Source organism: Scyliorhinus torazame, chromosome 2, assembly GCF_047496885.1.
Source record: "Scyliorhinus torazame isolate Kashiwa2021f chromosome 2, sScyTor2.1, whole genome shotgun sequence".
Lineage (NCBI taxonomy): Eukaryota > Metazoa > Chordata > Chondrichthyes > Carcharhiniformes > Scyliorhinidae > Scyliorhinus > Scyliorhinus torazame.
The window spans coordinates 144,161,637-144,187,192 of NC_092708.1; positions in this window are offsets into that span (position 1 = coordinate 144,161,637).

Below are 25,556 nucleotides of genomic sequence, written 5' to 3' on the forward strand. Positions count from 1 at the left end.
GCTTTCCGGGACGGTACAGGATCTCATAGTTGAAGGTGGAGAGCTCGATCCTCCACCTTAAGATCTTGTCGTTTTTAATTTTGCCCCGCTGTGCATTATCGAACATGAAGGCTACCGACCGTTGGTCCGTGAGGAGAGTGAATCTCCTGCCGGCCAGGTAATGCCTCCAATGTCGCACAGCTTCCACTATGGGTCTGCCCGCTTGGTTAAGGGTGGCCGCTAGAGCTACATCGGAGGCGTCGCTCTCGACCTGGAAGGGAGGGACTCGTCGATGGCGTGCATCGTGGCCTTTGCGATATCCGCTTTGATGCGGCTGAAGGTCTGGCAAGCCTCTGTCGACAGAGGGAAGGTCGTGGTCTGTATTAGGGGGCGGGCCTTGTCTGCGTACTGGGGGACCCACTGGGCATAATATGAAAAGAACCCCAGGCAGCGTTTTAGGGCTTTTGAGCAGTGAGGGTGGGGAAATTCCATGAGGGGGCGCATGCGTTCGGGGTCGGGGCCTATTATCCCATTGCGCACTACATATCCCAAAATGGCTAGCCGGTTTGTGCTAAAAACGCACTTGTCCTCGTTGTATGTGAGGTTCAAGGCTTTCGCGGTCTGGAGGAATTTTTGGAGGTTGGCGTCGTGGTCCTGCTGATTGTGGCCGCAGATGGTTACATTGTCGAGATACGGGAACGTGGCCTGCAACTCGTGTTGATCAACCATTCGGTCCATCTCTCGTTGGAAGACCGAGACCCCGTTTGTGACGCCAAATGGGACCCTTTGGAAGTGGTATAATCGCCCGTCTGCCTCGAAGGCTGTGTACTTGCGGTCACTTGGGCGGATGGGGAGCTGATGGTAGGCGGACTTGAGGTCCACGGTGGAGAAGACCTTATATTGGCAATCCGATTGACCATGTCGGATATGCGGGGGAGAGGGTACGCATCTAGTTGTGTGTACCTGTTGATGGTCTGGCTATAGTCTATGACCATCCTTTGCTTCTCCCCTGTCTTTACTACTACCACCTGTGCTCTCTAGGGACTATTGCTGGCCTGGATTATGCCTTCCTTCAGTAGCCGCTGGACTTCGGACCGAATGAATGTCCGGTCCTGGGCGCTGTACCGTCTGCTCCTAGTGGCGACGGGTTTGCAATCCGGGGTGAGGTTTGCAAACAAGGATGGGGGCTCAACCTTGAGGGTTGCGAGGCCGCAGATAGTGAGTGGGGGTATTGGGCCGCCGAATTGGAAGGTTAGGCTCTGCAGATTGCACTGGAAGTCTAAGCCCAGTAATGTGGGCGCGCAGAGTTGGGGAAGGACGTAGAGCCTGTAGTTTTTAAACTCCCTCCCTTGCACCGTTAGGGTTACTATGCAGAAGCCTTTAATCTGTACGGAGTGGGATCCTGCGGCTAGGGAAATCTTTTGCGCACTGGGACGGATGGTCAAAAAACAGCGTCTTACCGTGTCGGGGTGGATGAAGCTTTCTGTGCTCCCGGAGTCGAGCAGGCATGGTGTCTCGTGCCCGTTTATCAGCACCGTTGTTGTCGTCGTCTGGAGCGTCCGGGGCCGTGCTTGGTCCAGCGTCATTGAGGCCAGACGTGATCGTAGTGCTTGAGCGTCTTCCTCGAACCCCGTGGAGCCGTCGACACTGGGGTCCGTTGTTGCCATCCAAGATGGCGGCGGGGGTGAACAAAATGGCCGCCCCCATGCATCGCACATGGCTGGGGGGTCACAAGATGGCGGCGGGGGTGGACAAAATGGCCGCCCCCATGCGTCGCACAGGGCTGGGGGGTCCCAAGATGGCGGCGCCCCTCCTCTCCTCGTGGTGGCCGGGACCCAAAATGGCGGTGCCTGCTCGTCGCACATGGGGCGCTGGGGGGGTTGGGGAGCGTTTGAAACGCGCAGGACTCCTTGTTCTCCGGGGACAGCGGCGACCTCCCGGGACCGGCACACAGCCGCGAAATGGCCCTTTTTCCCGCAGCTCTTGCAAATCGCTGCGCGGGCCGGGCAGCGCTGCCGGGGGTGTTTCGCCTGGCCGCAGAAATAGCAGCGGGCTCCCCCGGGACGACTTGGAGTCTGAACCGCGCAAGCCTGTGGGGTGGGGGGGGGGGGGGTTTGTCGCGACGGGGGTCCACGGAGCCCAAGGGGCTGCCGCGCGGTCGGGGCTGTACGCGCGGGCGTTTCGCGCGGCTACATCCAGGGAGGCTGCAAGGGCCCGTGCCTCTGCGAGTCCCAGCGATTCGTTTTCCAAAAGTCTTTGGCGGATTTGGGGAGACTTCATACCTGCGACAAAAGCATCGCGCATCAACATGTCCATGTGTTCAATCGCGTTTACCGGCGGGCAGCTGCAGGCCCGTCCCAAAGTTAGCAGCGCGGCGTAGAATTCGTCCAGCGATTCTCCGGGACTTTGCCGTCTCATTGCGAGTTGGTAGCGTGCGTAGATCTGGTTCACTGGGCGAACATAGATGCTCTTTAGTGCTGCGAACGCCGTCTGGAAATCCTCTGCGTCTTCGATGAGAGGGAAAATTTCCGGGCTTACTCTCGATTGCAGGACCTGTAGTTTCTGGTCTTCTGTGACCCAGCCGGGGGCCGTTCTGAGGTAGGCCTCGAAACAAGTCTGCCAGTGTTTGAAAACTGCTGCTGAGTTCACTGCGTGGGGGCTGATCCTCAGGCATTCCGGGATAATCCTGAGCTCCACAGTCCTTTAAGCAGGCTTATAAATTGTAGCGCACAAAGACTCACGAGAGACGAATAGAGATGAAGTTGATGAGGCTTTATTAAGCGTGACTTGTTCCCCGCAGTTCAGTAACAGACTGGCCTGCGGGGGAGAACTCCTGGTTCTTATACTCCGCCTTCAGGGCGGAGCTAGAGGTCAACAGCCAACCAGGACCCGGGATCTGTCAGCCAATGACATCACGGCTTCACAGTCCCACATGACCCCTAATGCATACGACCACACCGTGGCATCACCGTCACCTGGCGCTGCCAGTCCTGGAGGCCCGCTGTGGAATCGACCAGGGTCTGAACGTTCCCAGCGATGGAGCTCAGCGAGTGCGCCATCCCCGTCACGGGCTGTGCAACCTCCCGCTGGGATTCCGCGACGCCATCCAGCAAGTGGGCATGGCCGCCGGCTCTCAGCGATGGCCTGCTGGGACAGGGCCATGGCCTGCTGAGACTGGGCCAGACCCTGGAGCGCGGCGGCAATGTCCAGCTGGCTCTGGCACATGGCTGCCTGTGAGAGGGCAGCCCTGTCCTGGGCCACGGATGACGCGTGCACATGAAGCCCCACGCCTTACAGAACCTGGCCCTTGGCCAAAACCGTTGCCCCCATTGCCTCCACCGCGGACGCCACCCGTGTGGCGTCGGCCTGGGTGGAAGCCATGACCGGCACCACTCCCTGCTCCTGGATGCGGTGGACTCCTCCAACTGCGTCTGCAGATGCTGGAAGGCGGCCGTCATCCCGTTGTCCACTCCCTGGATTTCCAAATGCGTCGGGTCTGTGGGTCTAATAAGTCCAGGAACACAGGGAACTGTCTGGGCGGCAGCTGGGTGCTGGGGCTGGGCTGCCCTCTGACCGTCCAGCCCCTCGGCTGCTCCTACCTCCACCTGCTGTGCCAGTTCGGCTGTGTGGTTCGCACCAGTCAGTGTCCCAGAAGCCTCATCATTTATGTGCCCAACCGAGGTGAGTGTATCTGGGATGGTGGGTGTTGTGGGTGACAGCAGTGCCGCAAACTCGAGGTCCTCATCTGTCCCCAGGTCTGGGGTCTCCTGGGTCGATCCTTGGACCGACGCAACTAGTCCGCGGCCCACGTTAGGGGCCGTGTCCGGTGTGTTCGTCGACTATCTGGCTGTCCTCTGTGCGTCACTGTTCAGAGTCCCCATCCTCTCTCCATCACTGTCCTGGCTCGCAGCCCTCTCATCCGACTCACGGCCATCAGTGTCCTCACTGTCCATCCTGTATTCGTCCGTGTCGTGTCTGTCCATCCTCTGTGCGTCCCCCTCCAGTGCCACGGCCTCAGAGGAGGGCCCTCCTGTCAGTCTTCCTTCCCCCCCTCTGCCATGCGTCCGTGGGGGCGGATGTGCTTGCAGCTGGATGGCGGGGGCTTCTCCGCGACGTCCGTGGACGATCGGCTCCTGGTCCTGGTGAGGACAATGAGGCATGTATCGTTAGACACTCGGAGCCGGGTGTGAGGGGTTGGAGGGAGCATTGTGAGGGGGTGGAGTGTTGGGGGGGAGGGGGCATTGTGAGGGGGTGGAGTGTCGGGGGGGTGAGGGGGTGGAGGGGGCACTGTGAGGGGGTGGAGTGTCAGGGGGGTTAGGGGGTATGTGTCACCGGGTGGGTTGAAAGTGGGGGGGCTTGGGGGCAGTGATATGGGGTGCAGTGTGGGAGGGGGGACGGGCTGAGGAGGTGTAGCCAGGCACGGTAGTCTCACTTGGTCCTGCGCCTCCGACCTGGCATGGCGCTACCTCCCGGGTGGCGGCTCCCCCAGCGAGATCCAGAGCCCTCTGCTCATGGACGGTGAGGGGGTGCAGCACAGGTGATCCCCCTCCGGTTCTTGAATGCTCACGAAGATTGTGAGCAGTCTTGTCCTGCGGGGGGTGGGGGGGGAAAGCATCAGAGTTAGGCGGACAGCATCATGACGCACAGATGTTGTCAACATTATGACTGGGTGGGGGATCCTGGGCACCACTCCATAGCAGCTCTCAAGGGGGTGTGTTGCCCATGTGGGTCGGGTACAAAGTGGTGTCCCCAACCCCCCCACCACCCCCTGCATGGGCAGGGGGGGGGGGGGCCGCGAGACGTGGTGGGGAGGGAGGGGTGGGATGTGGCCCGGGGGAACCCTCGGGGTACTTACCCTGGCAGCCCTCGTGAGGTCGTGGAGCTTCTTGCGCCACTGGTCTCCAGACCGGGGTGTGTGCCCCACAGCACTAACTGCAGTGCCCACCTCACGCCAGCCGCACCTCACAGGGCTGGCTGGTTGCCGGTGCCCACGTTTTGGGCACAGGATGGCCCTGCGCTCTTCTACGGCATCCAGCAGCATCTCCAGATCACTGTCCCGGTACCTGAGAGCAGCACGGCGGGGCTCAGCCATCTCGATCGTTCCTGTCCTTTGCGCGGATCGCGCCCTTTAAATGATGCTGCACGGCATCAGCTCTGGCGCCATGTCCACCGAATTTTTCACAGCCCGCTGCTGGCCCCTTTTCGGGGCCTGAATCGATCGTGCCCGTGGCCGTTTTGCCCTTTGGCACTGCATTTACACTCAATGTGGTGTAAATGCGGCAGTGCTATTTCAGCACTGAGTCACAAATCAAAAGTAGCTTCGGTCTGCCAGCCCCATTGGAGAGGCTAAATCTCGTATCCCAGAATTAGATTAATGTGAAACACAAATGAAAGATGATAACTACATTATCATCAGATGAAGCAAAGACATGAGTGAGGAATGAATAGCATCATGGATGTGATATGATGTTTATTCCATATTTACTTTAAAAAAAAATTTAGAGTATCCAATTCTTTTTTTCTAATTAAGGGGCAATTTAGTGTGGCCAATCCACCTACCCTGCACAACTTTGGGTTGTGGGGGTGAAACCCACGCAGACACGGGGAGAATGTGCAAACTCCACACCAAAGTGACCCAGGGCCAGGATCGAACCAAGATCCTCAGCGCCATAGGCAGTAGTGCTAACCACTGGGCCACCGTGCCGCCCTCATTTACTTTTGATATGAATTAAACATGCTTCGTATAGAAACAAGTTAATTAGAATGATTCATTAACTGACCATCTGGTTTCCCTATATTCTATTTTGGATTTCAAGGACATTACTGAACAGAAATAGTTTGAATAATTTAAAATATTAACCATTTCATTAATATAAATAATATCTACAGTAATAATGTGTCATAATCTTCTAAATAATTGATGTACCAAAATGGCACTGATAGCTATCATCACCATTATTACCACCTCGAGAGCAACTACAATTACTTTACAACTCATAGCATAAATACCTTGGGTGGGATTCTCCCTTGCCGACGGCAAATTTGTATTTGCCGATCATGCGGAGATTCCCTATTGACTCCAAAATCGAGGGTGGCGCCTGTTTTTGGATGCACCGCTTCCTCAAAAACAGCATCATCGGTGAGTACACCGCACGCCATTGGGACAGCCTCAGGATGTCACCTGATGGCCCTCCCCCGATGCTCTGCTCCCGATGGGCCGACTTCCCGATGGCATGTGACACGTATGTTCTGAGTTTTCGTCAACCTCGCGTGGCAGCTGCAGGCAGGGGGAGAGCCATTCCGCTGGCCGGAGGGGCTTCGGCGGGGGCCGGGGGAAATGGTGGGGGGTGGTCCGGGGTGGCGAGGGGGGTTACAGGGGGGCACTATCTGGCAGGCCAGGTCCGTGCTCGGCCAGCGCCTTGCTGTACGGCACGACCGCTACAGGTCGTCGCGGTGTGCATGCGCAGCCACAGATCCAGCAATTCTCCGGCCGTTTCTCTCTGGGAATGTCGGGGGTTTACGTGGCCCTGCTGCTGGCCCCCCACCGAAATTTAGAGTACGCAATTCTTTTTTTTCTCCAATTAAGGGAGGCAACTCCACCTGCTCGGCACACCTTTGGGTTGTGCAGGTGAGACCCATGCAGACATGTGAAAATGTGCAAACTCCACATGTACAGTGATCGAGCCGGGATCAAACCCGGGTCCTCAGTGCTGTGAGACATCAGCACTAACCACTGCGCCACTGTGCCGCCCCGACCTGAATTGCACTTGTTAAAAATATATTTTAATATATTCACACATTTTTCAAATGTTATGCATAAGCAATAACATAATAAAACAATAAACAAAGCCCCCCCCCATGTGTGGCACTACTCCAAACAGGGCTGCCATCTCCGGTCAAAACCCTCAATTGCTCCCCTTACAGTGTGCTTAATTTTCTCAAAATATAAAAATTCCATAAGCTCCCCCAGCCATACTAAGGCACTAGATGGAGAAGATGACCTCCACTCCAGCAGCACCCCACTTTGAGTGATCAGTGAGGCGAAGGCCAGGACATCTGCCCCCGCCCCTGGCTGTAGCTCCGGCAGGTCCCACACCTCAAATATGGCCCCTAAGGGACGGAGCTTCAATCCATTTGTAGAATCGCCTGTGTGGTGCCAAAGAAGGAGACCCAGAACCCCACGAGCTTAGAACACAACCAGAATATGTGTACATGATTAACCGAGCCCCTCCCACATCGCTCACACTCATCCTCCACATCAGCAAATAATCTGATTATCCGTACATGATGATGTTGCATTCACCCTACACAGAGCCTTGCACCACATCCCATCCTTCATCCCCGACCCCTACTCCTCCCACTTAGCCTTCACCCCCCTCCACAGACACTGCCTCTTCCACTATAATCCTGCCAGAAATCCACGATTTGCTCCCATCCTCCCTTCCTGCCAGCAACAAAGCCCTCTCCAACTCAGAGAAAGGAGGCACCAAAAGGAATGTCGGGGAGAGCTTTTTTGCGAAGTTGCGGACCTGTAGGTACATAAAACCATCCGCCCGTGAAAGCCCAAATTTCTCCGACACCTCCTCCGTGCGCGCAAATCGCCCCTCAAAAACAGGTCCCTCATTCTTTCCACCACTTTCTCCTCCCACCCCCTAACCTGGCATCCAACCTCACCGGCTAAAACAATTGGTTTGCACATTTCGCGCCAACTTCGATGCTGCCCCAATTTAAAGTGTTGCTGAAACTGTCTCCATATCTTCAATATGGAGACCACCACCAAGTTCGCAGAATAGTTCCCCGGAGAAAGCGGCAGTGAGGCCATCACTAACGCCCTTAACTCAACGCTCTGCACAACCCCGACTTCATCCACGCCCATACAGCCTCAGGATCCCCACACAACCCCAGCACCTTCGCCACATTCACCGCCCAATAATAATATATCAGGCTCAGCAATGCCAAGCATCCTGACTTCCGGGCCTTCTGGAGTACTGACTTCCAAATGCTAGCCACTTTACGTACACAAATAAAAGATTAAATAAATTTCTCCACCCCCCCCCAAAAAGGATTTCAGCAGGAAAACTGGCACGCACTGGAACAGAGAAAGGAATTGCAGCAAAACATTCACCAACTGTATTCTACCCTCCAAGGACAGAGGGAGGCTATCCCACCTCTGTACGTCCACCTTAAGCCTGCTCACCAAACTTGTGAAGTTCAACTTCTGAAGCCGGGCCCAATCCTGAGCTACCTGCACCCCAGATACCTGAAATGAGACCTGGTTAAACGGAACGTTAACACCCCCAGATTGGCTCCCCTCCCGGTGGAGTGACCAGAAAACACTCACTTTTCTCCCAATTCAATTTATACCCTGAAAAAGCCCCAAAACACTTCAGCAGTGCCATGATAACACCCACTGTGTGATTCGGATCCATCACAAACAAAACCCTTCACTATCCCTTTCCATTTATCCGAGGCCCTCACAGCAGTGGCCAAAGGCTCGTATGCCAATGCAAACAGGAAGGGGGACATTGGGCACCCCTGTCTCACTCCCTTGTGGAACTGAAAATATCCCAAACTAACATTATTTGTGCAGATGCTGGCCTTAGGTGCCTTGTATAGCAACTGGACACATGCTACGAATTTAAGCCCTATCCCAAACCATTCCAACCTCGCAAACAAACACTCCCATTCTACTCTGTCAAAAGCCTTCTCGACATCGAATGCCACAATAACCTCCTGCTCTCTACCTTCTGCCGGGACAAAACTATGTTTAAATGCCGCCTCACAAGCGACGACAATGGCCACCCCTTCATAAACCAACTGATTTTCCCCAATAACCTAGTGGAGACACTGCTCCAGCCTCAGTGCTAAAACCTTGGCCAAAATCTTGGCATCCACATTTAGTAAAGAAATCAGGCATACGACCCAACTCCACTGAGTCCTCATCCTTCTTTAACAGGGGGGAATGGCCGTTTGCATCATTGCCTCTGAAAGAGATCCCCGCGCTACCATATCTTCAAACATCAATAATGGCACCCGTCAATCGGCAAACTATTTATAAAATTCCATCGGGAATCCATCCAATAGTGTCTTACCCGTCTGCATGCACCCAATTGCTGTCCGGTACGCCCACACACCCAGAGGCTCCCCCTGCCTTTCCTGGTCCTCTTCCTCTACCTTAGGAAACTCCGACCCCTCCAGAAATTCTCGCATACCCGACTCCTCCCCCGGCAGCTCCGACCTGTAGGGTTCTTGTAAAATACCTTAAAAACCCCCTTGACTTTATCCAGTGCTGACACAAGTCCCCCACCTGCACCCAAATCTGGACAATCGCATGGGAGGCTGCCTGCCGCCTCAACTGACTAGCCAGGAGCCAACTGGCCTTCTCCCCACATTCGTAGTTATACCCCCTCGAGCGGCGCAACAGGTACGCTGCCTTATCAGTGGATAATAGATTAACTTGCATTTGCAACTTCCTTCTACCAGCCAAAAGCTCTGGAGTGAGGGCACTCCATCCAACCTTAGGATCTAGTCCAACAACCGTAGCTGCTCTTCCCTTGCTTCCGTATCCACCTGTGCCTTGTGTGAAATTATCTCCCCTCTCACCACTGCCTTCTGGGCCTTCCACAGCACCGAGGGCGACTCCTCCCCATTTTAATTAACCTCCACACATTCATCAATCACCCTGGCCATCTTCACACAAAATCCCAAATCTGCTAACAGCCCCACAATCAAATTCCAAGCTGGATGCTGGACCTGTCCCACCTCCAAGATCACATCCACCAGATGCGGTACGTGATCTGAAATCACCATCGCGGAATATTCCACTTTCTTCACCCCTGGCAACAAAGACCACCCCATCAGAAAAAATTCAATACATACTGGGCACCAGAGAGAAAAAAGAGAATTCCCTGCCTCCAGGGTGCAGACGTCGCCATCTCCTTCATGAACGCCGTCAGTGCCTTCACTACTTATAATATACATCTTTATTTGTGTTGTTTTTTTTATTTTTTCATAAATTTAGAGTGCCCAATTCATTTTTTCCAATTGAAGGGCAGTTTAGCATGGCCAATCCACCTACCCTGCACATCTTTGGATTGTGGGGCCAAAACCCACGCAAACACGGAGAGTATGTGCAAACTCCACACGGACAGTGACCCAGAGAAGTTACTGTGAAAATCCCCTAGTCGCCACATTCCGGTGCCTGTTTGGGTACACTGAGGGAGAATTCAGAATGCTCAATTCACCTAACAAGCGGGGCTGGAATTCTCCATTCCGGGTGGGCGCGAGAATAGCGCCACGCTGCCCGAAGCTGGCTTCCCCATTCTCCGGCGCCGTTTTTCGGGCACTGGCGGTATCGCCGCCCTGCCAGTTGGGGATCGTTGACAGCGCCCCCCCCCCACCCCCCACCCCCCGGCGATTCTCCGGGCCCCGATGGGCCGAGTGGCCGAGAGGTTTGGCCAAGTCCCGCCGGCGTGGATTACTCACCTCCCATACGGCGGGACCTGGAAGGTGAGTGTGCGGGGGATATCCTGGAGGGGGGGGCGGGGGTGGGATCTGACCCCGGGCGGTGGGCCAATCCAACTTGGGGTTGGACGCAATTCAAATCCCCCCCCCAAATCAGCTTGTGCATGCCCATGTCTGAAATGGCTGCCAGCATCCCCTTCATGAACTCTACATCGTCCCAGTATTGAGGGTACACACTTACTAAAAGCACCAGCCTACCCTCCAATGTCCCCGTAACTATGACATTCCTTTTTAAACATTTTTCTTATTAAGGGGCAATTTAGCGTGGCCAATCCACCTAACCTGCACATCTTTGGGTTGTGGGGGGTGAGACCCATGCAGACATGGGGAGAATGTGCAAACTCCACACGGACAGTGACCCGGGGCTGCGATCGAAGTGCTAACCACTGCGCCATACACTCTTGCCACTCTGGTCCGCTACCAGCTTCCCCATCTGGAACTGAACTCTTTTGTTAATTAGTATCGGCAGCCCTTGGGCTCTGCTATCAAACACCTCGCACACCCAACTCTTACAGAGCCTAATCTGATCCTTCACCGCAGGTGCGTCTCCTGCAAAAGCACTATCGGCCCACAAACTCGTCAAATGAGAGAAAACTCACGCTGGCTTCACTGGGCTCCCAACCTTCACACATTCCACATAACCAATCGAACTGGGGGTCTCTCAGCTTCCTCCCCGCCGACCTTTCAAGTCAGCCATTTCCACTGTGAGGGAATTTTCCCTCCATTCCCCATAATTCTAATACCTGAGCCCACCCCATATGGCAGCCAGCCCCGTCCTGCTGATGGGACAAAGACCGACCCCCAGTCACCGTCAGCACTTTACCCCCCACCCCCTACTCCGCACCCCTGCTGTCCCAGAAATTCCCCATCGTCAGCACTCTGCTCCCCACAGTCTACTCCCCCCCACTAACCCAGAAATTCCCCATCGTCAGCACTCTGCTCCCCACCCCCTACTCCGCACCCCTGCTGTCCCAGAAATTCCCCCATCATCAGCACTCTACTCCCCACCCCCTACTCCGCACCCCTGCTGTCCCAGAAATTCCCCATCGTCAGCACTCTGCTCCCCACTGTCTACTCCCCCCCACTAACCCAGAAATTCCCCATCATCAGCACTCTGCTCCCCACCCCCTACTCCGCACCCCTGCTGTCCCAGAAATTCCCCATCGTCAGCACTCTGCTCCCCACTGTCTACTCCCCCCCACTAACCCAGAAATTCCCCATCGTCAGCACTCTGCTCCCCACCCCCTACTCCGCACCCCTGCTGTCCCAGAAATTCCCCCATCATCAGCACTCTGCTCCCCACCCCCTACTCCGCACCCCTGCTGTCCCAGAAATTCCCCATCGTCAGCACTCTGCTCCCCACTGTCTACTCCCCCCCACTAACACAGAAATTCCCCATCATCAGCACTCTGCTCCCCATCCCCTACTCCGCACCCCTGCTGTCCCAGAAATTCCCCATCGTCAGCACTCTGCTCCCCACTGTCTACTCCCCCCCACTAACCCAGAAATTCCCCATCGTCAGCACTCTGCTCCCCACCCCCTACTCCACACCCCTGCTGTCCCAGAAATTCCCCATCGTCAGCACTCTGCTCCCCACCCCCTACTCCGCACCCCCACTAACCCAGAAATTCCCCATCGTCAGCACTTTGCTCCCCACCCCCACTCCGCACCCCTGCTGTCACAGAAATTCCCCATCGTCAGCACTCTGCTCCCCACCCCCTACTCCGCACCCCTGCTGTCCCAGAAATTCCCCATCGTCAGCACTCTGCTCCCCACCCCCTACTCCGCACCCCTGCTGTCCCAGAAATTCCCCAACGTCAGCACTCTGCTCCCCACTGTCTACTCCCCCCCCAACCCAGAAATTCCCCATCGTCAGCACTCTGCTCCCCACCCCCTACTCCGCACCCCTGCTGTCCCAGAAATTCCCCATCGTCAGCACTCTGCTCCCCACCCCCTACTCCGCACCCCTGCTGTCCCAGAAATTCCCCATCGTCAGCACTCTGCTCCCCACAGTCTACTCCCCCCCACTAACCCAGAAATTCCCCATCGTCAGCACTCTGCTCCCCACCCCCTACTCCGCACCCCTGCTGTCCCAGAAATTCCCCCATCATCAGCACTCTGCTCCCCACCCCCTACTCCGCACCCCTGCTGTCCCAGAAATTCCCCATCGTCAGCACTCTGCTCCCCACTGTCTACTCCCCCCCACTAACCCAGAAATTCCCCATCATCAGCACTCTGCTCCCCACCCCCTACTCCGCACCCCTGCTGTCCCAGAAATTCCCCATCGTCAGCACTCTGCTCCCCACTGTCTACTCCCCCCCACTAACCCAGAAATTCCCCATCGTCAGCACTCTGCTCCCCACCCCCTACTCCACACCCCTGCTGTCCCAGAAATTCCCCATCGTCAGCACTCTGCTCCCCACCCCCTACTCCGCACCCCCACTAACCCAGAAATTCCCCATCGTCAGCACTTTGCTCCCCACCCCCACTCCGCACCCCTGCTGTCACAGAAATTCCCCATCGTCAGCACTCTGCTCCCCACCCCCTACTCCGCACCCCTGCTGTCCCAGAAATTCCCCATCGTCAGCACTCTGCTCCCCACCCCCTACTCCGCACCCCTGCTGTCCCAGAAATTCCCCATCGTCAGCACTCTGCTCCCCACTGTCTACTCCCCCCCCAACCCAGAAATTCCCCATCGTCAGCACTCTGCTCCCCACCCCCTACTCCGCACCCCTGCTGTCCCAGAAATTCCCCATCGTCAGCACTCTGCTCCCCACCCCCTACTCCGCACCCCTGCTGTCCCAGAAATTCCCCATCGTCAGCACTCTGCTCCCCACTGTCTACTCCCCCCCACTAACCCAGAAATTCCCCATCGTCAGCACTCTGCTCCCCACCCCCTACTCCGCACCCCTGCTGTCCCAGAAATTCCCCATCGTCACACTCTGCTCCCCACCCCCTACTCCGCACCCCTGCTGTCCCAGAAATTCCCCATCGTCAGCACTCTGCTCCCCACTGTCTACTCCCCCCCACTAATCCAGAAATTCCCCATCGTCAGCACTCTGCTCCCCACCCCCTACTCCTCACCCCTGCTGTCCCAGAAATTCCCCATCGTCAGCACTCTGCTCCCCACCCCCTACTCCGCACCCCTGCTGTCCCAGAAATTCCCCCATCATCATCACTCTGGTCCCCACCCCCTACTCCGCACCCCTGCTGTCCCAGAAATTCCCCATCGTCAGCACTCTGCTCCCCACTGTCTACTCCCCCCGACTAACCCAGAAATTCCCCATCGTCAGCACTCTGCTCCCCACCCCCTACTCCGCACCCCTGCTGTCCCAGAAATTCCCCATCGTCAGCACTCTGCTCCCCACCCCCTACTCCGCACCCCTGCTGTCCCAGAAATTCCCCATCGTCAGCACTCTGCTCCCCACCCCCTACTCTGCACCCCTGCTGTCCCAGAAATTCCCCATCATCAGCACTCTGCTCCCCACCCCCTACTCCGCACCCCTGCTGTCCCAGAAATTCCCCATCGTCAGCACTCTGCTCCACACTGTCTACTCCTCCCCATTAACCCAGAAATTCCCCATCGTCAGCACTCTGATCCCCACTCCCTACTCCGCACCCCTGCTGTCCCAGAAATTCCCCATCGTCAGCACTCTGCTCCCCACCCCCTACTCCGCACCCCTGCTGTCCCAGAAATTCCCATCATCAGCACTCTGCTCCCCACCCCCTACTCCGCACCCCTGCTGTCCCATAAATTCCCCATCGTCAGCACTCTGCTCCCCACTGTCTACCCCCCCCCCACTAACCCAGAAATTCCCCATCGTCAGCACTCTGCTCCCCACCCCCTACTCCGCACCCCCACTAACCCAGAAATTCCCCATCGTCAGCACTCTGCTCCCCACCCCCTACTCCGCACCCCTGCTGTCCCAGAAATTCCCCATCGTCAGCACTCTGCTCCCACCCCAAACTCCGCACCCCCCACTAACCCAGAAATTCCCCATCGTCAGCACTCTGCTCCCCACCCCCTACTCCGCACCCCTGCTGTCCCAGAAATTCCCCATCGTCAGCACTCTGCTCCCCACCCCCTACTCCGCACCCCTGCTGTCCCAGAAATTCCCCATCGTCAGCACTCTGCTCCCCACCCACTACTCCGCACCCCTGCTGTCCCAGAAATTCCCCATCGTCAGCACTCTGCTCCCACCCCAAACTCCGCACCCCCCACTAACCCAGAAATTCCACATCATCAGCACTCTGCTCCCCACCCCCTACTCCGCACCCCTGCTGTCCCAGAAATTCCCCATCGTCAGCACTCTGCTCCCCACCCCCTACTCCGCACCCCTGCTGTCCCAGAAATTCCCCATCGTCAGCACTCTGCTCCCACCCCAAACTCCGCACCCCCACTAACCCAGAAATTCCCCATCGTCAGCACTCTGCTCCCCACCCTTTACCCCCCACCTCTGCTTTCCCAGAAATTCCCCAGCTACTTCCTCTCAAACCAACACTTCTGTTCTCCATCCCCATCCCCCCTCTATTGAAGTCTGAGAACACGCACGAACAGACGCAAAAACAGCTTCTTCTCCGCTGGTACCAGACTCCTAAATCACCCTCTTTTGGACTGACATCATTAACACTACACCCCTGTATGTTTCATCCGATGCCGGTGCTGATGTAGTTACATTGTGTACCTTGTGTTGCCCTATTATGTATTTTCTTTTCTTCCCTTTTCTTCCCATGTACTTTAAAAAAATATATATTTATTAAAGTTTTTTAACACAAATTTTCTCCCTTACAAACAATAACCCCCCCCCCCCTCGTAACAAAAAAACCGAGAAATCGCGCAGAGCAAGATATATACATGGCAAAATGATATATTTACACAGCTTTGTACACTGGCCCTCACCCGTATGTACTTAATGATCTGTTGAGCTGCTCGCAGAAAAATACTTTTCACTGTACCTCGGTATACGTGACAATAAACAAATCCAATCCAATCCAATCATCGAAACCTGCCTAAACAGGTCCAGCAAGCCGCAGCCACCCCCCACCCCGCCTTGCTCCCATTCACTAGTGAACCTCAACCTGCTAGCGAGGTAGTTCACCCACGCCTCATTCCCGCTAGAGCCCATCTCACACAAATAGTCAACACAAGAAAGGAAAGGAAAACGAAAAAAAAACAACCATACCACCATGCTCAAGAGTCGGACCTCCCCACCCCCCCTCAACTCTGAATCTAGCCCACATCTCTCCCCTTCCCCCCCCCCCCCAATCAAAATTCCCTCTAATCCACATTGCCAACCAAAAAAAGAAAACACTGCACCAAAAAGAAAAAGGCCCAAGCAATCCCATCAATTTCAATTATCACAACTCTGTCCATAAAAGAAAAAAGGGGAACAGGGAGAAAAAAGGAACAAATCACACATCATTACAACAAACAGCCCCATACAAACCTGTCCCAACCACCAGCAAAGTCTCTTGCAAACCCACTCAGTTCAGTCCAACCCCTTGAGCTTTAATGTAAGCCATCTTCTGCCATCTCGAAGAAATGGTCCTTGGCATTATGTGTAACCCTCAGCCTCACCTGCTACACCACATCAAACTGCACACCACTCTTAAAAAGCACTGATTTTGCCTTATTAAAGGTCACCTGTCTCCTTGCCAACTCTGTCGCAACGTCGTGGCATATCTGAATACTGCTGCATTCCTACCGAACCTCCTGATTTTCCTTGGCCCACTTCAAGACCCTCTCCTTTGTCCGATAGCTGTGAAAGCATGCCATCACCACTCGTGGTCGTTCATTTGCCCGGAGTGACCGATGGGCCTGATCAAGCTCAATGGGATGTCCTGATCCTGCTCCCTCATCAACTTCATAAACATCGCCTCAAAATATTCAGCCTGCCTCGGGCCCTTTGACCCACTCAGGCAACCCCATGGTCCTGAAGTTCTGCGCCTCGGCCTAATCCCCAGGTCCTCGACCTTACCTCTCAGGCCCTTATTCCTGTCCTCCACCTTCAGCACCTTAGCATCCAGTGAGGCCAGCTCATTGCAATGTCGCCACAGTGTCTCCTTCTCCCCCTTCCACACCTCACCATGCTCCTGCATTGTCTCCAACGTCCTCCCCAAAGCCTTGTTTATCGGGATCAATGCATCATCTACCGATTTTTGGGGGCGTCTCCATCATTTCTCTCCCTTGCCTCTCGAAATGTTTCCCGAATTATCTTTCAAAATTGACAACCATTACCTCCATCAGCTTGTCCACTGTAATAGGTATGGCCTCACCCAGCGAGCTTCCTCCGCCACCTTCAATCTAGCAGGACTCCTCACCTTGTTCAATTCCTCAGAAGGGTCAATACTCACACCTTTCTTTCCATTATTCTTTTTTCATCTTTTGACATCCTCACCCAAAAGGCTCTCAAATGGGACAAACTTGTCCACCAATTACACATGTTATGAAATGATATACGCTCTTTTCTGGGGCTGTCTAAAGGATCACTCAAAATTGTAGCTGATGTAGAATCTTTAGAGGCAGTGCAGTGAGTTGCTGGATCAGCTTGGTGATTTTTACAAGCTGGAGAAAAAAGCAGTATCCAGCATTGTGTTGCACATGGCTCTGCAGACCTGTCATGTCAACGGTGAGTGATACCACACTTGCAGCCACCTCTGAACATGGAGTTAGTATGCAACCACATCAAGAAGGTAATTTTGCTGAAAGTTTGCTATCCTGACAGTGGCCATGATGCTTTATCCTGTGGCAATCCACACACAATACAAACTGTTTTCGGGCCTCCAAGGTATAATGCAAGATAAATGCTTGTCAACAAGCACATGGCAAACAACCTCCTTATATTCCATAATTGAAGGCTGGAGGGCCTGAAGTAAAGTTAAGGAACGACAATATAACAATGTAACAGGCTCCTGAAGCAAAGGTTTAAATGCTTTAATTGCTTGGTGGATCTCTGCAACATATAGAAGAGAGTGTTCATGTTTGTGTTTGTGTACTAAGTCCTCCTCAACCTGAGAACCCAGATACTTTCTCCTGGGATCTTAAAGGCCACCTCAGGAGAGGAACGGAAAGAGAAAGTAGAGGTCAAAGAAGAAGGCGAGGAGAAAGAGAATGAGGGGGAAGGGAGGAACAAAGCATTCACCATTGGCAGTTGGACAGAGTTCGGGGAATTGTATTGTCGGATCAGCGCCAGAACAACCCTCAGAAGCACAGAAACTCCAGATCCTGTACACACGGTGGAGCTCCGATATTTTTCCACTTATCTGGGACGCGCCCAACTACACTGAGGCCATGGCGTTTCTGAAAGAGAACGACACCCGGCCGATCGACAAACTCTATGCCAGGCACCTCCTGACCATGCGGCAACAACTCCCCGGTGAGTCTTTGGAAGATTTCTGGCGTGCCCTGCACGCCCTGGCGAGGAACTGCGATTGCCAGGCAGTCTCGGCCATTGAACATTCCGAACTCCTAATCAGGGACGCTTTCGTTACGGGCAGAGGGTCAGCGTACATCCGCCAGCGCCTCTTAGAAGGGGGTACGCTCGACCTCGCGGCGATCAAGAAACTTGCGACCTCACTAACGGTAGCCTCCCGTAATGTGCAAGCATATGCCCCCGACTGCACGGCGCCCCCCCTCCTGGACATCGTGGACCCCACCAGTGACCGCCCCCAGCCAACCCCAAGCCTGCGCCGCGCGGCAGTCAACCAACCCCGGGGGGGCCCAAGTGCTATTTCCGTGGGCAGACAAAGCACCCCCGGCAGCGCTGCCCGGCGTAGAGCGCAATATGCAAGGCCAGCGGGAAGAAAGGACATTTCGCTGCGGTGTGCCAGGCCTGGTCGATCACCGCTGTAACCAGCTCCATTGTTCCTGCACCCCCCACGTGCGGCCCGTGGGCGCTGCCATTTTTGTCCCCACAACCCACAAGTGGCGCGTGGGCGCCGCCATTTTCCTCGCATCAGAACACGTGCGGCCCGTGGGCACCGCCATCTTCCTCGCATCAGAACACGTGCGGCCCGTGGGCACCGCCATCTTCTCCCCATCAGACCTCGTGCGGCCCCTGGGCGACACCATCTTTAACAGCGCCCGCTATGTGCGCCCCGTGGGCGCCGCCATCTTCGGCACCATTTTGGACGGCGCCTCAGGACCCCTGCTCGTCAGGCACCTCATCGGGCCACTCATCGCCCGCAACCTCCGCTGACCAGCTCGGGGCCCACCAACACCAGCCGCAGCTCGCCTCCATCACGCTCGACCAGTCCCGGCCACACAACCTCGCAACCGCGACAACGACGGTGAAGGTCGATGGCCGCAAGACACCTTGCCTTCTCGACTCGGGGAGCACCAAGAGCTTCAGCCACCCTGATACGGTAAGGCGCTGCTCCCTCGCGGTACACCCCATTACCCAACAAATCTCCCTGGCCTCCGGATCCCACTCCGTGGAGATCCGGGGATACTGCACCACCACCCTCACCGTCCAGGGCATAGAGTTCAGCAACTTCCGGCTCTACGTCCTCCCCAACCTCTGTGCTGCCTTGCTACTCAGCCTGGACTTCCAGTGCAACCTCCAAAGCTTAACTCTGAAATTTGGCGGGCCCCTACCAGCCCTTACTGTATGCAGCCTCACGACCCTTAAGGTCGACACACCTTCCCTGTTTGCAAACCTCACCCCAGATTGCAAACTCGTCGCCACCAGGAGCAGATGGGACAGTGCCCAGGACAGAACCTTCATCAGGTCGGAGGCCAGCGGCTACTGCGGGAAGGCATCATTGAGGCCAGCAACAGAACCTGGAGAGCCCAAGTGGTAGTTGTAAAGACTGGGATAAACACAGGATGGTCATTGACTACAGTCAGACCATCAATCGGTACACGCAGCTCGACGCGTGCCCCCTCCCACGCATATCTGATATGGTCAATCAGATTGCACAGTACCGGGTCTTCTCTACAGTGGACCTGAAATCTGCCTACCACCAGCTCCCCATCTGCAAGGCGGACCGCCCATACACTGCGTTCGAAGCAGACGGCCGCCTTCACCACTTCCTTAGGGTTCCCTTCGGTGTCACTAATGCGGTCTCGGTCTTTCAACGGGAGATGGACCGAATGGTTGACTGGTACGGACTGTGGGCCACCTTCCCATACCTCGATAAGTCACCATCTGCGGTCACGACCAGCAGGACCACGACGCTAACCTTTTCAAATTTCTCCACACCGCCAAACTCCTGAACCTAACGTATAACACAGAGAAGTGCGTGTTCAGCACCAACCGCTTAGCCATCCTTGGCTATGTGATGCAAAATGGAGTTCTAGGGCCCGATCCCGACCGCATGCGCCCCCTCATGGAACTCCCCCTCCCCCACTGCCCCAAGGCCCTCAAACGATGCCTGGGGTTCTTCTCAAAGTATGCCCAGTGGGCCCCTAACTATGGGGACAAGGCCCACCCACTCATTCACTCCACATTTTTCCCCCTGACGGCCGAGGCTCACCAGAACTTCAACCATATCAAGGCCGACATGGCCAAGGTCGTGATGCACACGGTCGACGAGTCCCTCCCCTTTCAGGTGGAGAGCGATGCATGAGACGTCGCTTTGGCCGCCACCCTCAACCAGGCAGGCAGACCCGTGGCATTCTTTTCCCGCACCTTCCATGCCTCCGAAATGCGGCACTCCTCCATCGAAAAGGAGGCCCAAGCCATCGTTGAAGCTGTGCGGCATTTGAGGCATTACCTGGCCGGCAGAGATTCACTCTCCTCACTGACCAACGGTTCAAAAACACACGGCGGAGCAAGATCAAAAATGATAAAATCTTGAGGTGGAGGATCGTGCTCTCCACCTACAATTACGAGATTTTGTATCGCCCCGGTAAGCTCAACGAGCCCCCCGATGCCCTATCCCGAACGAGCCCCCCGATGCCCTATCCCGAGGTACATGTGCCAGCGCACAAGTGGACCGACTCCGGGCCCTACACGACGGTCTCTGTCACCCAGGGGTCACCCGGTTCTTCCACTTCATAAAGACCCACAACCTACCCTACTCCATTGCGGATGTCAGGGTGGTCGCCAAAGACTGCCAGGTCTGCGCGGAATGCAAACCACACTTCTACCGGCCAGACCAAGCGCACCTGGTGAAGGCCTCCCGTCCCATTGAACGCCTCAGCATGGATTTCAAAGGACCCCTCCCCCCCCTCCGACTGAAACACGTACTTCCTTAACGTGGTCGACGAATACTCCAGATTCCCCTTCACCATTCCATGCCCCGATATGACATCTGCCGCAGTCATCAAAGCCCTCAATAGCATCTTCACTCTGTTCAGTTTACCCGCTTACGTCCACAGTGACCGGGGATCCTCCTTTATGAATGATGAGCTGCGTCAATTCCTGCTCAGCAAGGGCATTGCCTCGAGCAGGATGACCAGCTATAACCCCCGGGGAAATGGGCAGGTGGAGAGGGAGTACGGGACAGTCTGGAAGGTTGTCCTGCTGGCCCTACGGTCTAAAAAGCTCCCGGTCTCTCGCTGGCAGGAGGTCCTCCCTGACGCCCTCCACTCCATCCGATCGCTACTTTGCACTGCGACTAATGCAACCCCCCATGAAAGCCTCCTTGCCTTCCCTAGGAAGTCCATCTCTGGGGTTTTTCTCCCAACGTGGATGGCAACTCCAGGACCCTTTCTCCTCCGCAAGCATGTGCGGCTCCACAAGGCGGACCCGTTGGTCGAGAGGGTACAGCTGCTACATGCGAACCCGCAGTACGCCTACGTGGCGTATCCCGACAGCCGCCAAGGCACGGTCTCCATCAAGGATCTGGCACCACTGGGTCCCCCCCCCCCCCCAACTGCCCCGGTGCCACCCATCCTCCCCCCAGCACACCTCACCACAGCCCCTGCTCCAGGACGTCCGTCCTCCCATTGGTTCCACTCGGGAATGAAGATGAGGACTACACGCTCCTGGAGTCACGGCCTGCATCGCCACCGGGACAGCGGCGCTCACAACGGAGGATCAAGGCACCTGACCGGCTAAATATGTGAACTTTTCCTCAAACTGTACACTTTAAAAATGCTCACATACATGTAAATAGTTTTTCCACCACCCCGCTGGACTATTTTTTAACAGGGGGTGAATGTGGTAGTCACCACTGTTTGTATATATGATGGACAGAGTTAGGGGAATTGTATTGTGAAACTTTATTTTATTTAACATGAGTTTCTCCAGCCCAGCACAAACCAACCATTTCCTAACAGCACAGCCATATTGTGGTAGTCACCACTGTTTGTATATATGACGTATAGGAGAAGTAATACGGTAAGGCTCCTGTACTACAGGTACGGGGGTAGATCCCTGCCTGCTAACTCCGCCCAGTAGGCGGAGTACAAATGTGTGTGCTCACCGAGCTGCAGCCATTTCAGCAGCAGCTGTAAGAGGCAACACATCTCTGCTTAATAAAGCCTTGATTACTCTCTACTCTCGTCTCGTCGTAATTGATTGTGCATCACATATCAGACTCCACATCACAAAGTCCCCTTGGCCTTTCATCATTCAACAAAGGCCTTCAGCAAAATTATTCACTCAACAACTTTATCCAGCAACAACGTCAATGATACAAGTAAAGGATAGATCTAATCCCTCAGTGCAGCATCTTAGTTGGTCTACTTGCCTCGTCTACTTAGGGCAGCACGGTGGCACAATGGTTAGTACTGTTGGTTGCCACACAGCATCAGGACCCCGGGTTCAATTCCGACCTTGGGTAATTGTCTGTGTGAAGTTTGTACGTTCTCCCTGTGCCTGCATGGGTTTCTTTCGGATGCTCCAGTTTCCTCCCACAGATGTGGAGGTTAGGTGGATTGGCCAAGCTAAACTGCCCCTTAGTGTCTAGGGATCTACAAGTTAGATTTCGGTCCCTGGTGCTACGAGGCAGCCGTGCTAATTGTTGTATCACCAAGCCACTCTCTGGGATTGATGGTAATCCTGCATTCAGTACAGTTGGTGAGGTCCCTTATACCTGACCAGCCAATTTCTGTAAAGTAACAGCTTCACTAGTTGTATGTATATGCCTGTGATTGCGACGGTATATTTAGCTGTTCACTTCGACCATGGACACGTTTGCTATGCATGTCACATATTTCCACATGGCTGACTCCTGCTGAGATTGTCGAAGGTCTGAACCCTGACTGGCTCTCCAGTGCTCAGCTCTGACAATAGTTTGGAAGTCTTGTCAAACTGAAATTTGGCTTTCTGTCATTTCATGTTGATTTTTTCACCCATGCCTGTTACTTTTTTTTATTCATTCATACGATGAGCTTTGCCGGCTAGGCCAATATTTATTGCCCATCCATAATGGCCCTTGAGAAGGTGGTGGTGAATTGCCTTCTGGAAACACTGCAGTCCATGTGGTGTAGGTACACCCCGCAGTGCTGTTAGGGATAGAGCGCCAGGGTTTTTACCTAGTGACAGGCAGGATGGTGATTGGCTTAGAGGGGAGTTCCAGGTGGTGGGGTCCCCATGTTTCTGCTGCCTTTGTCCTTCTAGATGGTAGCAGACATGGGTTTGGAAGATGCTGTCCAATTAACTTTGGTGAGTTCCTTCAGTGCTCCTTGTCAATGGTACACACTGGTGCTATTGTGTTGGTAATGGAGGGAGTGAATGTTTGTGGAAGTGGTGCCAATCAAGCGGGCTGCTTTGTCCTGGATTGTGTCGAGCTTATTGAGTATTGTTGGAGCTGCACTCATCCAGGCAAGTGGAGAGTATTGCATCACAGTCTGGACTTGCGGGGCGAGATTCTCCACTCCCGCGCCGGTTGGGAGAATCGCCTGGGCCGGCAAAATTTCCTGGGACACCGGTCCGACGCCCTCCCGCGATTCTCCCAAGCGGCGGGAACGGCCCCGTCGAGCTCCGCAGGCCGCAGGCTGGAGAATCGCCGGAGACACCCAAAATGGCGATTCTCCGGCACCCCCGCGATTCTCAGGCCCGGATGGGCCGAACGGCCAGGCCAAAACGGCGGGTACCACCCGGCGCCGTCCACACTTGGTCGCTGCCGTCGTGAACAGCGCGGGAACGCTGGGGGGGGGGGGGCCTGCGGGGGGTGGGGGGGGGGAGGGGGGATCCTGCACCGGGGGGTACCTCAAATGTAGCATGGCCTGCGATTGGTGCCCACCGATCATCGGGCCGTCCTCTCTGAAGGAGGACCTCCTTCCTTCCGTGGCCCCGCAAGCTGCGTCCGCCATCTTCTTGCAGGGTGGACTCAGAGAGGACGGCAATCACGCATGCGTGGGTGATGCCAGTTATGCGGTGCCGGCCACGTCATCTATGCCGCGCCGCCTTTATGCGCCGACAAGGCCTGCCGCATGTAGATGACGCGGCCCCGATCCTAGCCCATTGTCGGGGCCTGAATCGGCCGAGATAGGGGCCGTTTAGCGCCGTTGTGAACCTCGACAGCGTTCACGACGGCGTGGGCACTTCGGCGCGGGAGTGGAGAATCCCGCCCCTGGATTGTAGATGGTGTACAGGCTTTGAGGGGTCAGGAAATAAGTTACTCATTGCACGATTCCTAGCCTCTGACTGGCTCTTGTAGCCACAGTATATATTTGTTCATGAGATATGGGCAACGCAGGCTGTGTCAGCATTTATTGCCCATCCTTAATTGCCCTTGAGGGGTCATTTAGAGTCAACCACATTGCTATGGATCTGGAGTTATATGTAGGCCAGACCTGATAAGGACGGCAGATTTAATTCGCTAAAGGACATTAGTGAACCAGATGGGTTTTACAACAATCGGCAATGGTTTCATGGCCATCACCACATGAGACTTTTAAGTCAAGAATATTTTTTATTGAATTCAAATTTCACCAACTGGCAGGATTTAAACCTGGGACCACAGAGTACTCTGCCTTTCTGGGTTACTAGTCCAGTGACAATACCAGTATGCCACTGCCTCTCCTTTATTTGGCTAGTCCAGTTTCTGGTCAATGGTAACTTCCATGATGTTGATAGTGGAGGTTGAGCAATGGTAATGCCGTTGAATGTCAAGTGGCAATGGTTAGATTCTCCATTGTTGGAGATTGTCATTGCCTGGAACTTGTGTGGCACAAATGTTACGTCGTCTGGTTTCAGAAGCTTTTTTGCTATTGGAAGAGTAGTTTGGGTGCAGTGTGACATTACTCATTGGACTGGACTACTTTCCATGTCTTCAATTGGTGTGTTTCTCCACTTATATACATCTGTGTTAGATTTGCTCGATTTCTTGACTATTCCTTTGGCGAATTTCACTGCCACCTCAGCCTTTCAATTTGACCGGGGACGGTGTATATTGATGTGTTTCGTGAATTTCCCAATCCTTTGCGAATCAGCTATGTTTTTCACTTGTGAACAGAGGGCTGAATGTCATTCATCACAATGTCTGGTATGCCACATCGACTGAAGTGTATTTTCAGGCAGTCTACTATTTCTCTTGTTGTCATTGAAGTCAGCTGGTCTCAGGCCTAGTAGTCACAATAGTAGTCTACAGTGGCAAGATAATCAAATCCTGTTTTGGCAAGTGGTCTACTCCCAGCTTTTTCTATGGTCTGTCTGGGATGTCATATGTACTGAACAGCTCTCCAGTTTGTTTAGCTTGGTACTGGATGCAAACACTGCACTGGCCAATGTAGCCTTTAATTTCATTGTTAGCGTTTGGCCAGAAGAGAACATCTCTTGCCGCTCTCAGGGTCAATTCAATTTCTTTATGGCATGAATGAATCCACTTCAGCATCTCTCCTTTCATCTCCTTATGCATCTATTTCCTTCGTACAAGCTGCCATCTTGGGCTGTCAATTGATCTCATTATGCTCCACATGCTCTTGTGACCACAGGTGTGTCCCTGATGCACTCAGGCCATCCTTTCATCACTAATTTTGCAGCATTTGGAAAGTTGCATGTTGTTGGGTTATTCAGTTGATTTGAGCAAGGTTCAATGGCTGGAATTCTCCGATCCGAATCGCCTGCCGCCACTGCCAGTGACAATGGAAAGTTTGACATTGAGCCAAAATCCGATTCGCTGCAGCGTAACTGGAGAATCCGCCAGCATGAACAGGC